Source organism: Glycine soja, chromosome 16 (assembly GCF_004193775.1).
Source record: "Glycine soja cultivar W05 chromosome 16, ASM419377v2, whole genome shotgun sequence".
Classification (NCBI taxonomy): Eukaryota; Viridiplantae; Streptophyta; class Magnoliopsida; order Fabales; family Fabaceae; genus Glycine; species Glycine soja.
Genome location: NC_041017.1, coordinates 22,664,344 through 22,680,351, shown reverse-complemented (window position 1 = coordinate 22,680,351; position 16,008 = coordinate 22,664,344). Strand labels below are relative to the sequence as shown.

Below are 16,008 nucleotides of genomic sequence, written 5' to 3'. Positions count from 1 at the left end.
AAAGAAAGAAAAAGAAAAAGAGAGCCGAACACTTAAGAGTTCAAAAAGTGAGGACAAAAAGAGGGAAACACAAGAGAGCAAAAAGATGAGTGTTTCCACTTCAAGTGAGGGAGAATTTTCTAGCTACAAAAGGAGAGGTCAAAGGGTTGTTTCATTCAAAACAGCCCCTATACTTGTTGATTTGCAAAAATTATGTTTTGACCACTAACACTTTTGACAACTTGAATTGCCTTCTAGTGAGAAAACTCTTTTGCAGGAATTTGAGGAGGTGTTTGCATCAACTGTTCCAAGTAGGTTTCCACCATTGAGGGGAATTAAGCATCAAATTGATCTCATGCCGGGAGCTTCTTTGCCTAATAGGCCAGCTTATAGGAGTAACCCTAAAGAGACCAAGGAGATCCAAAGACAAGTGGAGGAACTCATTGGTAAGGGATGGGTAAGAGATAGCATGAGTGCATGTGTTGTCCCAGTAATTTTGGTTCCAAAAAAAGATGGTTCTTGGAGGATGTGCTCTGATTGTGGAGCTTTAAACAATATTACCATTAAATATAGGTATCCAATACCTAGACTTAATGATTTACTTGATGAATTGCATGGTGCTTGTTTCTTTTCCAAAATTGATTTGAAAAGTGGTTACCATCAAATAAGGATTAAAGAAGGAGATGAATGGAAAACCGCTTTCAAAACTAAATATGGATTATATGAATGGTTGGTTATGTCTTTTGGTTTGACTAATGCACCAAGCACTTTCATGAGATTAATGAACCATGTTTTGAGAGAATTCATTGGTAAATCTATGGTGGTGTACTTTGATAATATCCTTGTTTATAGCACAACCCTTGATTTGCATGTTGCACACTTAAAATCGGTGTTATGTGTGTGATGTGCCATCATTTTCTTCTGTTTTCTAAACCCTTTTTGCACCATTTTAATTACTGATTGGTCTTAATTGTCAATTAATCAGGCAGTTTTATTATTTGGGCTCATTTAGCTAATTTGATGTTTTTAATCTAATTTCAGGAATTAATGAAACATTGGGCTTAATCCGGATTTTGGTTATGGACTTGAAGAGGGCAAATTAAGCAGCGCTTACCTTAGTTAATTAGGAAATTTCGCAATTTTATTTTATGTTGTTCAGTGTTTATTTCCTTTTGGGCCAGAGTATTGTAATAGGGCCCAGTGACTTTAAGTGACTCATTTTAAATAGCAGCCTTGGGATTCGTGCAAGGCATTCTGTTATGCTATTCATTATTCAGAGCTTTTGTTTTAGGGTTTTCATTTTTCTGCTTAATGCTACTTTTCACGTAATGCAATTTTACATTTTCTGTTTCTAATTACAATTTCGTTCTTGCTTCTTCTTCTACTCTCATTTACATTTCTATTTCATCTACATTTCTGTTCATTTACGTTTCTGCTTCATGTTTCATTTGCGTTTTTTGTTCCATGGAAGGCTAGATTTTCTGGTGTTGTTTCCTTTTGAGGACGAAGCCCAACTCTCTTTGAGGTTTCGCTTGTAATGTGGTTCCCTGGCAGTTTTCCCTTCACCAGTTATCCCAAATTCATGAATATTAATCAGTGCACGCTTCGTGTTCGATTAATTATCTCTGAGCCTAACTTGCGTTCATGCTTAATGGACGAAGGGCTAACTGGTGTATGTGGTGCCTAATCACGTATTGAAAACCCTAAGTTGATTTTCGCTTAGTAAATGAAATAGGGTTGGATTAAGTGGTTGACTGTTAGGGACAAATCCTCCATAACCCAGGATAAGAGAATGGCTTCTGAATCAGAGGAAACAACCCGTTTTTAATATTAGTAGTTTCGTATTTCAGTTTACTTGTTCTGCTCTTTAATCACAAAACAAACAAACCCCCCCCAATCGTTACTGTTACTGCAAGTATATTATGAACATTTGGTTTGTCACTGCTCATTGGGAAATGACCTAGGATCACTTCCTAGTTACTGCATTTTCATGTTTATTTGATTCGGGTACGGCCTCGATTAAATTTGGCGTCGTTGCTGGGGAGCAGTGTCCAAAGGTTCATAATAGCTAGCTAGTGTTGTGTGTTTAATCCTTTCGTGTTTTATGTTTAAATTGTTAGTATTGTGTTAGTGTTGTTTAGTGTCCTGGTATTTTGTTTAATGTGTGTTCTGTTTCAGTTTTCCCATTAAGCATTTCCCCTGTTTCAGTCTTGGGTGTTTTGCTGTGAAGATTGTGCTTGCGGCAAAACAGAGTAGTAGTAGAAATCAATTAGAGACGGATTTTAGCGACCACCCATGCTGAATTATTTGAGATTTTTTGTTTTAGTAGCTAGGGTTGTTATTTTTGGCTGAATTTTTTTGTGGTAACTTCTTTTAATCCATATTTTGTGGGAAAAATAGCAAGAGCCTTTAGTTTGGTCAGATTTGAAAGTTCCAAAAAACTAGCAAATTTTGTGTTTGTCAAAACTTCAAACGGAAATAACTTTTGCTCTGGTTATCAGAGGTCTCCATCGTCCAAAAAAAGCGATTCTGTCAAAAGTTTTTTATTTTTCAAGTTTTATTCACTTATTTTTTTTAACTTGCCAATTTTAGCTTTCATAGTTAGACTTTGAATTTTTTTCTGAAATTTTTTGTGCTATCTTCTCATCATTTTATAAGGTTGCTCACCAAATTTCAAGTCAGTTGGATATCATTTGAGGGTAGCTGTAGTTCAAACCTACACCTTTATTTACATGATAAGGCAACTAGTTGTGTGCATGCTGAATGTAGTGTATGACTAGAGGCAATCCATCTGACTTACAACCCTTTGATCCTGAGATAGATAGGACATTTCATAGATTAGTTAGGCATCATTTTATACCTTTTGATCATTCTGAGCATTCCATTACTGGTGAATCTGTGCATTCTGTTATTGGTGATTTTGATCATCCTGATCTTGAGCATTATAATTTTGAGCATTCTGATTCTGAGCATTCTGATTTTGCACATTCTGAGAACATGGCGCAACCTCCACCCCGTGAGAGGACTCTAAGGGAAATGGCTGCACCTGATTTCACCTATGAAAGCTTGTGCATCCAATACCCTGATGAGGATGTCCCATATGTTCTTAAAACTGGACTGATTCATTTGCTTCCAATGTTTCATGGCCTTGCAGGTGAAGACCCGCACAAACATTTGAAGGAATTTCATATTGTCTGCTCCACCATGAAACCCCCAGATGTCCAAGAGGATCACATATTTCTGAAGGCTTTTCCTCATTCATTAGAGGGAGTGGCAAAGGACTGGTTGTATTACCTTGCTCCAAGGTCCATCACGAACTGGGATGACCTTAAGAGAGTATTCTTAGAAAAAAATTTCCCTACTTCCAGGACCACAGCCATCAGGAAAGATATCTCAGGTATTAGACAACTCAGTGGAGAGAGCTTGTATGAGTACTGGGAGCGATTTAAAAAACTATGTGCCAGTTGCCCTCACCATCAGATTTCGGAGCAGCTTCTTCTCCAATATTTTTATGAAGGACACAGCAATATGGAGAGAAGTATGATAGATGCTGCCAGTGGTGGAGCCCTTGGAGACATGACTCCTGCTGAAGCCAGAAATTTAATTGAGAAGATGGCTTCCAACTCTCAACAGTTTAGCGCCAGAAATGATGCCATAGTCATTAGAGGAGTGCATGAGGTAGCTACAAACTCAGCTGCATCATCTGAGACTAAGAAGCTTGAAGGCAAACTGGATGCATTGGTTAACTTGGTAACCCAGCTGACCTTGAATCAGAAATCTATACCTGTTGCAAGGGTTTGTGGTTTGTGCTCCTCTGCTGACCACCATACATGCCTTTGCCCTTCCATGCAACAACCTGGAGCAATCGAGTAGCCTGAAGCTTATGCTGCAAATATTTACAATAGACCTCCCCAACCTCAGCAGCAAAATCAACCACAGCAGAACAATTATGACCTCTCGAGCAACAGATACAACCCTGGACGGAGGAATCACCCTAACCTCAGATGGTCCAGCCCTCAGCAACAATAGCAACCTGCTCCTTCCTTCCAAAATGCTGCTGGCCCAAGCAGACCATACATTCCTCCACCAATCCAACAACAGCAACAACCCTAGAAACAGCCAACAGTTGAGGCCCCTCCACAACCTTCCCTCGAAGAACTTGTGAGGCAAATGACTATGCAGAACATGCAGTTTCAGCATGAGACCAGAGCCTCCATTCAGAGCTTAACCAATCAGATGGGACAATTGGCTACCCAATTGAATCAACAACAGTCCCAGAATTCTGACAAGCTGCCTTCTCAAGCTGTCCAAAATCCCAAAAATGTCAGTGCCATTTCATTAAGGTCGGGAAAGCAGTGTCAAGGACCTCAACCCGTAGCACCTTCCTCATCTGCAAATGAACCTGCCAAACTTCACTCTACTCCAGAAAAAGGTGATGATAAAAATTTACCTAACAATTTCTGTGCAGGTGAATCTTCTTCCACAGGTAATTCTGATTTACAGAAGCAGCACATTCCCCCTCTTCCATTCCCTCCAAGAGCAGTTTCCAACAAAAAATGGAAGAGGCAGAGAAAGAGATATTGGAAACATTTAGAAAAAGTAGAGGTAAACATACCTCTGTTGGATGCAATAAAGCAAATTCCAAGATATGCCAAATTCTTGAAGGAGCTGTGCACTAATAAGCGGAAGCTTAAAGGAAGTGAACGGATTAGCATGGGCAGAAATGTCTCCACATTGATTGGTAAATCTGTTCCTCAAATTCCTGAAAAATGCAAAGATCCAGGTACATTCAGCATACCTTGTATTATAGGGAATAGTAAGTTTGACAATGCCATGCTAGACTTAGGAGCTTCTGTTAGTGTTATGCCTCTGTCTATTTTTAATTCTCTATCTCTAGGTCCCTTACAGTCAACTGATGTGGTAATTCATTTAGCTAATAGAAGTGTTGCCTACCCTGTTGGTTTCATAGAAGATGTCTTAGTTAGAGTTGGTGAACTGATTTTCCCTATTGATTTTTATATTTTGAATATGGAAGATGGATTTTCTCAAGGATCAGTTCCCATCATTCTAGGCAGACCCTTTATGAAAACTACTAGAACTAAGATAGATGTTTATGCAGGCACACTATCCATGGAGTTTGGTGATATAACTGTTCATTTTAATATTCTGGATGCTATGAAATACCCATCAGAAGATCTTTCTGTATTTCGTGCTGAAATAATTGACCATGTTGTTGATGAATACTTGACTGATCTTTATTCCAATCTGCATGCCTCTCACTCTTCATGCATTGAGTCTGAAATTGTACTTGATCATATGTCTGAATTTGATGCTGAGAATGAATATGAGAGTGATATTGATTGCATGTCTGGTGGTGGTGTTTTACCTCTCGAGATTGATTTTATAGAGTCAGATAGGACTAACCATGTTTCAGGAAGTACACATACCTCTGACTTTCTTTATGAGGTAAAGGCTGAGAAACCATCTCCTTCTACCACTGTCCAGCCGACCACACCAGAATTGAAGCCTCTGCCATCAAATTTAAAATACGCTTACTTGGATGATAGCAAGAGTTTTCCAGTGATTATATCTGCCTCCCTTGCTTATGAGCAAGAGGAGAAGTTGTTGTTAGTTCTCAAGAAGCATAAGAAGGCTATAGGCTGGACCCTGGCGGACATTCCTGGTATTAGCCCATCCATATGTATGCATCGAATAAATTTAGAGGATGGAGCTAAACCAGTAAGACAGCCACAGAGAAGACTCAACCCGGTGATTCTTGATGTAGTGAAGAAGGAGATAACCAAGCTTTTGCAAGCTGGAATCATTTATCCTATCTCCGATAGCCAATGGGTGAGTCCTGTCCAGGTAGTCCCGAAGAAGACCGGCCTCACAGTGATAAAAAATGAGAAGGAAGAGTTGATTCCTACTCGGGTGCAGAACAGTTGGAGAGTCTGCATTGACTACAGGAGGCTGAACCAGGTTACCAAAAAGGACCATTTTCCCCTGCCATTCATTGATCAGATGCTTGAACGCCTGGCAGGTAAATCTCACTATTGTTTCCTTGATGGTTTTTCTGGTTATATGCAAATTACTATTGCTCCTGAGGATCAGGAAAAGACCACATTCACCTGCCCCTTCGACACTTTTGATTATAGGAGGATGCCTTTCGGCCTGTGCAATGCCCCTGGTACCTTCCAACGGTGCATGATTAGTATTTTCAGTGATTTTTTAGAAAATTGCATAGAGGTGTTTATGGATGATTTCACTGTATATGGATCCTCTTTTGATGGTTGTTTGGATAGTTTAGAAAAAGTTTTAAACAGATGCATTGAAACTAACCTTGTTCTAAATTTTGAAAAATGTCATTTTATGGTTGAGCAAGGTATAGTTTTAGGGCACATTATTTCCAATAAAGATATTGAAGTAGATCCTGCAAAAATTTCTGTTATTTCACAATTGCCTTACCCCTCTTGTGTGCGAGAGGTGCGATCTTTTCTTGGTCATGCAGGGTTCTACAGGCGCTTTATAAGGGATTTTAGCAAAGTGGCCCTTCCGCTGTCCAACTTGTTGCAAAAGGAGGTGGAGTTTGACTTTAATGATAGATGCAAAGAGGCTTTTGATTGCCTCAAAAGAGCGCTGACTACCACCCCCATCATCCAGGCACCCGATTGGACAGCCCCTTTTAAGCTTATGTGTGATGCATCAAATTATGCATTGGGGGCTGTCCTTGCTCAGAAAATTGATAAATTGCCCAGGGTGATATATTATGCTTCTAGGACTTTAGATGCTGCCCAAGCGAATTATACTACTACTGAGAAAGAGCTTCTAGCCATAGTTTTTGCTCTTGAAAAATTTCGATCTTATTTGCTTGGTACCCGCATTATTGTTTACACTGACCATGCAGCTCTAACGTACTTGTTGAAGAAGGCTGATTCTAAGCCTAGGTTGATCCGATGGATGCTCTGGCTCCAAGAGTTTGACTTGGAGATCCGTCATAGGAGTGGAGCACAAAATCTAGTTGCTGATCATTTGAGTCGGATCGAACGTGTATCTGATGCAGATTCACCTATTCGGGATGATTTCCCGGATGATCATTTGTATATACTGTATAGTATTTCTGACTCTCTTTCTACTCCCTGGTTTGCTAACATTGTCAATTATTTAGTTGCTTCTGTTTTTCCTCCCTTAGCATCTAAGGCCCAAAAAGATAAAATTAAAAGTGATGCTAAGCATTTTATTTGGGATGACCCCTACTTGTGGAAATTGTGCAGTGATCAGGTCATTAGACGGTGCATTCCAGATCATGAGACTGACTCAGTCCTGCAGTTCTGTCATTCTTCCGCACCGGGAGGTCATCTGGGTGTTCAAAGGACAGCTCGCAAAGTGCTTGATTGTGGTTTTTATTGGCCCACCATCTTTAAAGATGCGTGGAAGATCTGCAGCACTTGTGAGCAGTGTTAGAGAGCAGGAAATACACTTACATGGCGACAACAAATGCCTCAGCAACCTATGCTATTCTGTGAGGTGTTTGATGTATGGGGTATAGATTTCATGGGTCCTTTTCCTGTCTCTTTTGGTTATGTTTACATTCTCCTTGCAGTTGACTATGTTTCAAAATGGGTGGAAGCCAAGCCCACTAGAACTAATGATGCCAAAGTTGTCGCAGACTTTGTCAGGTCTAATCTATTTTGCAGGTTTGGAGTACCTAAAGCAATTGTTAGTGATCAAGGAACCCATTTTTGCAACAGGACAATGCATGCCCTGCTTAAAAAGTACGGGGTGGTACACAGGGTATCCACACCATACCACCCCCAGACCAATGGACAGGCATAAATTTCTAACCGAGAAATCAAGCGAATTTTAGAGAAGATTGTGCAGCCAAGCAGGAAAGATTGGAGTACCAGGCTTGATGATGCTCTCTGGGCACATCGGACTGCCTACAAAGCACCCATAGGAATGTCTCCTTATCGGGTTGTCTTTGGAAAGGCATGTCATCTTCCAGTGGAAATTGAGCACAAAGCTTACTGGGCAGTGAATACTTGCAACTTCTCTATGGATCAAGCTGGTGAGGAAAGAAAGTTGCAACTGAGTGAGTTAGATGAAATCCGCCTAGAAGCCTACGAGAATGCCAAGTTCTACAAAGAAAAGACCAAGAAGTTCCATGATAGTATGATAGTTAAAAAAGACTTCGTGGTTGGGCAAAAAGTGTTATTGTATAATTCTAGGCTTGGACTCATGAGTGGTAAGTTGAGGTCTAAGTGGATTGGTCCTTTTGTTGTTACTAATGTTTTTCCTTATGGTACAGTTGAGATCAAAAGCGACTCCACAAACAAGAGCTTCAAGGTCAACGGACATCGACTTAAGCCATTCCTCACGAACCCTTCTTTAGTGGACGTAGTGGTGGAAGAGACTTCCTTACTCCACCCTACTCTTCCTCCACCATGACTTAGGGAGTTTCTTTTTCTTTTCCTATCTCCTTCTTTGCTTTTATTACACTTGTCCGTTTCTCTTTGATGATTTAATTGTTTTTAATCTTTTAATTGTGCTACATTGAGGACAATGTGTTGTTTAAGTATGGGGGGGAAGTGTTCTTTGGTTTTGCTAGTTTTGTCAGTTTTGTTAATTTGTTAATTGTGGTAATTTTTTAATGTTGTTAGTTTCGTCGGATTTCTAGTTTAATATTTTGGGTCAATTTTGTGTGCATGTAGGACTTAAATTATAGGATATGTTCAAGAAATGGGTAATTGTTTTGAAAATAAAAGTTTTTGACATTTTGTGACTTGAAATCTTTGATTCTCCTCTACATGTCATGATAGTTTTGAAAGCTCAATTTGAAAGTGATGAGTTTACCTTTGTGAGAATTTGAGCCATCCATCATCATAATCTTTTGGTGTGTTTGGCCCCATTGATTGCTTGCACAATAACCTTGGCTTGATTCTTGTTGATGCGTCCTAATTCACATGCATATTTGGAAATGATTGAGGCAATTTTGTTCTTATAAGCTTCTAGCCAAATGGACTTACCTTGAATTAATTCCTTTGATAGCCCTTTTGAGCCTTGTTTCCCTTTCCTTGTTTTGAAGCTCACTACAAGCCTTAAGTGAAAAACCATGATATCACCATATCCTTAAGGAATTTTGGAGCTTTGGAATTGTTTTGGGAATAAGTGTGGGGGGGTTTTTTGTTTCATTGGATAACTTGTTTTGTTGGCTATACTTCATGATGTATTTTGGGCCATACTTGATGTACATTGTATATTGGTTAAATGTTGGACATGCTGAATGAAATGTTGTTTCTCAAAGGATATAGAGTAAAAGAAAAAAAATTCGAAAAAGAAAAAGAAAAGCAATAAAGTTGAGTGAATAAGATCTTAAATGGCAAAAGAATGATGAGACTCTTGGTTCTACTCTTTATGTTTAAATTTTATCTTTACTTCTTTTTATTTTTATTTTTTTTTATTATGCACTTATTCCCCATTGCTCCTCTATTCCTTTGGGATTTAGCCACTTATTCCATATTTTTCCATACCTTGTCCTTGGCCCCATTACAACCTTAAAAGACCTTTTGATCCTCATGTTCTTGTGTTTATGGGTTGATTGTCAATTTTAGAATCTTGCCAAGTTTATGTAGTGTTTGTTTTCATGGGTGCTTTGAGGATAAATAGTAGCCTAGACACTTGAGAGATAGAGTGTATATCTTGTGAGGCTTTATCACTTTTCATTCTTGAGCTGATTAACTATTTTGCCATGATTGGGTTGCTTGGATGAGTTTCATGAATGTCTTGACTTTTCAGATCTCCTTATGTTAGATGTTACCCATTACTTTCATTCCTTGATGTTCATTGAGAAATATGTGAATGTTTTCGTTTGTCTCTCTTTGATACCCTTGGATTTTGTTCTTTGTTTCATTTTGCCCAGGAGTGCAAAAGGCTAAGTATGGGGGGTTTTGATGTGCCATCATTTTCTTCTATTTTCTAAACCCTTTTTGCACCATTTTAATTACTGATTGGTCTTAATTGTCAATTAATCAGGCAGTTTTATTATTTGGGCTCATTTACCTAATTTGATGTTTTTAATCTAATTTCAGGAATTAATGAAACATTGGGCTTAATCCGGATTTTGGTTATGCACTTGAAGAGGGCAAATTAAGCAGCGCTTACCTTAGTTAATTAGGAAATTTCGCAATTTTATTTTATGTTGTTCAGTGTTTATTTCGTTTTGGGCCAGAGTATTGTAATAGGGCCCAGTGACTTTAAGTGACTCTTTTAAAATAGCAGCCTTGGGATTCGTGCAAGGCATTCTGTTATGCTATTCATTATTCAGAGCTTTTGTTTTAGGGTTTTCATTTTTCTGCTTAATGCTACCGTTCACGTAATGCAATTATACATTTTCTGTTTCTAATTACAATTTCGTTCTTGCTTCTTCTTCTACTCTCATTTACGTTTCTGTTTCATCTACGTTTCTGTTCATTTACGTTTCTGCTTCATGTTTCATTTGCGTTTTCTGTTTGAATCCATGGAAGGCTAGATTTTCTGGTGTTGTTTCCTTTTCAGGACGAAGCCCAACTCTCTTTGAGGTTTCGCTTGTAATGTGGTTCCCTGGCAGTTTTCCCTTCACCAGTTATCCCAAATTCATGAATATTAATCAGTGCACGCTTCGTGTTCGATTAATTGCCTCTGAGCCTAACTTGCGTTCATGCTTAATGGACGAAAGGCTAACTGGTGTATGTGGTGCCTAATCACGTATTGAAAACCCTAAGTTGATTTTCGCTTAGTAAATTGAAATAGGGTTGGATTAAGTGGTTGACTGTTAGGGACAAATCCTCCATAACCCAGGATAAGAGAATGGCTTCTGAATCAGAGGAAACAACCCGTTTTTAATATTAGTAGTTTCGTATTTCAGTTTACTTGTTCTGCTCTTTAATCACAAAACAAACAACCCCCCCCACCAATCGTTACTGTTACTGCAAGTATATTATGAACATTTGGTTTGTCACTGCTCGTTGGGAAACGACCTAGGATCACTTCCTAATTACTGCATTTTCATGTTTATTTGATTCGGGTACGACCTCGATCAGTGTGCTTAGGAAGGAACAATTGTATGCTAACCTTGAAAAATGTATTTATTGCAAAGACCATGTTTTGTTTCTTGGTTTTGTAGTGAGTTCCAAAGGGGTTCAAGTTGATGAAGAAAAGGTCAAGGCTATCCAAGAGTGGCCTACACCTAAAAGTGTGACCGAGGTGAGAAGTTTTCATGGCCTAGCAAGTTTTTATAGACAATTTGTGAAGGATTTTAGTACCTTGGCAGCACCTTTGAATGAGGTAATTAATAAAAATGTTGTTTTCAAATGGGGGGAGAAACAAGAAGAAGGTTTCAATGCTCTTAAGCAAAAGTTAACCAATGCCCCCATACTTGCTTTGCCAAATTTTTCAAAATCTTTTGAAATTGAATGTGATGCTTCAAATGTTGGGATTGGGGCTGTATTGTTACCAGACGATCATCCAATTGCTTATTTTATTGAAAAATTAAGTGGTCCCACCCTTAACTATTCTACTTATGATAAGGAGTTGTATGCCTTAGTGAGAGCGTTGAAAACATGGCAACACTATCTTTATCCCAAGGAGTTTGTGATCCATAGTGATCATGAGTCCCTAAAATACTTAAAAGGACAAGGTAAGCTAAACAAAAGGCATGACAAATGGGAGGAATTCTTGAGCAATTTCCTTATGTTATTAAACATAAGAAGGGAAAAGGAAATATTGTTGTGGATGCCTTGTCAAGGAGACACTTTTTGCTTTCTATGCTTGAAATAAAAATGATTGGATTTGATTGCTTGAAATAAATGTATGAAGGAGATGACACCTTTGGTGAAATCTTCAAAAATTGTGAAAAGTTTTCTAAAGATGGTTTTTATAAATATGAGGGCTATCTTTTCAAAGAAAATAAATTATGTGTGCCCAAGTGTTCTACTAGAAACTTGTTGTGTGTGAAGCCCATGAAGGAGGGTTGATGGGGGATTTTGGGGTCCAAAAGACCTTAGATACATTGAAAGAACATTTTTATTGGCCTAACATGAAAAAAGATGCAGAAATTTTGCGAGCGTTGTATTGTTTGCAAAAAGGCCAAGTCAAAGGTAATGCCTCATGGTTTGTATACCCCTTTACCAATTCTGGATTCTCTATGGATTGATTTATCAATGGACTTTGTTTTAGGGCTGCCTAGAACAAGTAATGGTATGGATTCCATATTTTTTGTTGTTGATAGGTTTTCTAAAATGGCTCATTTTATTCCTTGTAGGAAATTTGATGATGCTAATCATGTGGCGGATTTTTTCTTCAAAGAAGTGGTGAAACTCCATGGATTACCAAGAAGCATTGTTAGTGATAGGGATTCCAAGTTCCTAAGCCATTTTTGGAGGACCTTATGGGGGAAGCTGGGTACTAAGCTACTATTTTCTACTACTTGTCACCCTCAAAAAAATGGACAAACGGAAGTCGTGAATAGGACTTTGGGTACCTTGCTAAGGATCATTTTGAAAAAGAATCTTAAAAATTGGGAAGTTTGCTTACCTCACATTGAATTTTCTTATAATAGGACTGTGCATAACACCACTAGTTGTTCTCCTTTTGAGGTTGTTTATGGTTTCAATCCACTAACTCCTCTTGATTTGTTGCCAATGCCTAATATTTCAGTTTTTAAGCATAAGGAAGGACAAGCCAAAGCGGACTATGTGAAAAAGCTCCATGAAAGAGTCAAGGCCCAAATTTAAAAGAGGAATGAGAGTTATGCTAAACAAGCAAACAAGGGATGCAAAAAGGTTGTTTTCCAACCCGAAGATTGGGTTTGGGTTCACATGAGAAAGGAGAGGTTTCCAGAGCAAAGGAAATTCAAACTTCAACCAAGAGGGGATGGTCCATTTCAAGTACTTGAAAGGATAAATGACAATGCGTACAAGATTGAATTCCCGGTGAGTATAATGTGAGTACTACATTTAAAGTGTCTGACTTAACTCTTTTTGATGTAGATGGAGAAGTTGATTTGAGGAAAAATCCTTTTGAAGAGGGAGAGAGTGATGACGACAAGGCAAGGAATAAGGGCAAGGAACCTTTAGAAGGACTTGGAGGACCTATGGCAAGGGCTACAACAAAGAAGGCCAAGGAAGCTCTTTAACAAGTGTTAACCATGCTATTTGAATTTAGGCCCAAGTTACAAGTGGAGAAGCTTCGGATTGTTAATTGCACCATGTTCCAAGAAGAGTAGAGGGTGCCACTTTTGTTGAGTGGTTTTATTAACATTTTGTTAGTTGAAATAAAGGCCCAAACTTGTGTTAAAGTGGCTGTCAATTCTCTTGGGATTTGCACCACCTATGGGCTTGTTTTAATTTAAAGAAATAAAGGTTTAATAGGGTGAAAACTCTAGTATTGTGGCTGCCTCTTGGCTGACCAAGGAGTTGCACAATTTTCCATATGTTTATGTGTCTTAATTCTAGTTTTAATTGGGTATAATGACACCATCAATTGTTGTTATCTTTTAGATGTGTTGCTAAATTAAAATAACTAGAATTTTTCTCTGAGTATTGTTTTGAATTTGTCAATCTAATCTAGTGTCGTTCTAGGACTTCCTTGTATAAGATATTAGATGAGTTGAGATCCCTTAAATTGTGGAAAGAAAAACGAGAGAAAAAAAAGGAAAAAAAAAAGAGTGGAATAAATAAGTCAAGATGAAAAAGAGAAAATAAGAGAAGAAGAAAGAATAAAAATAATGAAAGAAATGAAAAGAGAAAAACATGTCTCCTATAGTAGTCATGACTCTTGCAAGATTTTAAGTGAAGAACTTAGGGTCTATTATAGAGGGCACCATAGGTCACATACTAAACACCACTCCAAAAGAAGAGAAAAGGATAGAAGGCCTCAAGAGGTTAACATTAGCCTCCCATATTTCCATGGAAAAGATAATGTTGAGGCCTACCTAGATTGGGAAATGAAGGTTGAACAACTCTTTGCTTGCCATCATATTAGTCAAGAGAGAAGAGCTCCATTGGCTACCCTTAGCTTTCAAGGGTATGCCCTCTATTGGTGGACTTCCCTTGTTAGGGAAGGAAAGATTCATAGGGATCCTCCAGTAGAGTATTGGAATGATCTTAAGAGTGCCCTTAGGAAGAGGCACATTCCCTCCCACTATGAAAGGAAGCTTATGGACAAGCTCCAAAGGCTTAGACAAGGGAGTATGAGTGTTGAAGAATATAGACAAACAGATGGAACTACTCCTTTTGAGAGTTGGATTTAGGGAGGAGGAAAGAACAAGCATAGCTAGGTTCCTTAGTGGGCTTAATATAGAAGCGAGGGACAAGGTTGAACTCCTTCCATATATTGACCTAGATTAGCTAGTCCAACTTTGTATAAGAGTGGAGCAACAATTTAAAAGAAAGCCTTCTTCAAAATCTTATGGCTTTCACTATTATCCAAGGAAAGACCTAAGCCCAAGGAATTTTGAGGGCTGCACCTTCAAAACCCAAGGAAGATAAGGGTAAGACAATAGAGAAACCCACCCCTAAGACTAATTCCTAAGCAAGGACTAGCAACATTAAATGCTTCAAATGTCTAGGGAGAGGTCACATTGCCTCTCAATGCCCCCACAAAGAAAACCATAATTATGAGGAGTCAAGACATTTATAGTAGTCAAGAGGGGACAACTTCTTCCCCTTCCTCTAGTGGAAGTGAAGATGAAGTAAAGGGTGAAGAGTCGCGAGGAAGTTTACCCTCATGAAGAAGGTGACCTCCTAATGGTTAGAAGGCTCCTTGGAGGTCAATCTTGTGATCTATCTCAATCCCAAAGAGAGAACATCTTTCATACAAGATGAAAATTTTAAGATAAAACTTGTTCTCTCATTATGGATAGTGGATCTTGTTGCAATTGTTGTAGCACAAGATTAGTTTCCAAGTTGAACCTCACTATCATTACCCACACAAAACCTTATAAACTTCAATGGCTCAATGAGCAAGGAGAAATGATAGTTAACCAACAAGTGAAGGCACCTTTCTTCGTTGGGACATATAAGGATGAAGTTAATTGTGATATAGTTTGATATAGCTCCATTGGAGCTTGTAGGCCTTGGATCTTCTTCATCAATGGAGTCATTTGCTTCTTGAATTTTAATGGCAGAGGAATGGAGAAGAAGAAGAGTTGAGAGGAGACACCACTTCAAGGAGAAGATGAGTCAAGAAGAAGCTCACCACCATAGGAAGCCATGGATAACAGCTTGGAGGTAGGAGAGGAAGAATGAAGGGAGAAGGAGAGATGGAGCACGAAATTTGTGCCTCAAAAGAGATCTGAAATTTTAAGTGTAATTGATGTACCATCATTTTCTTCTATTTTATAAACCCTTTTTGCACCCTTTTAATTACTGATTGGTCTTAATTGTCAATTAATCAAGCAGTTTTATTATTTGGGCTCATTTAGCTAATTTGATGTTTTTAATCTAATTTCAGGAATTAATGAAACATTGGGCTTAATCCGGATTTTGGTTATGGACTTGAAGAGGGCAAATAAAGCAGCGCTTACCTTGGTTAATTTCTAATTAGGAAATTTCGCAATTTTATTTTATGTTGTTCAATGTTTATTTCGTTTTGGGCCAGAGTATTGTAATAGGGCCTAGTGACTTTGAGTGACTCTTTTTAAATAGCAGCCTTGGGTTTCGTGCAAGGTTACTCTGTTATGCTATTTTATTATTCAGAGCTTTTGTTTTAGGTTTTTACGTTTTTCTGTTCTAAGGCTACTATTTTCGTTCTTAATGCAATTTTCCGTTTTCTGCTTCTAATTACAATTTCGTTCTTGCTTCTTCTTCTACTTTCATTTACGCTTCTGTCTCATTTACGTTTTTGTTTCATTTACATTTTTGTTCATTTACGTTTCTGCTTCATGTTTCATTTGCATTTTCTGTTTGAATCTATGGAAGGCTAGTTTTTCTGGTGTTGTTTCCTTTTAAGGACGAAGCCCAACTCTCTTTGAGGTTTCATTTGTAATGTGGTTTC

The 16,008-nt window shown here is 38.3% G+C and overlaps 1 non-coding gene across 1 annotated transcript; it reads right to left on the bottom strand.

The window, feature by feature from the left end:
• Nucleotides 1–3,354: 3,354 nt before the first annotated feature.
• On the bottom strand, nt 3,355–3,461 carry LOC114391324. The gene has a single exon (XR_003662116.1). It is a non-coding gene; the product is annotated as a small nucleolar RNA R71 (small nucleolar RNA).
• Between the last annotated feature and the right edge of the window lie 12,547 nt (nt 3,462–16,008).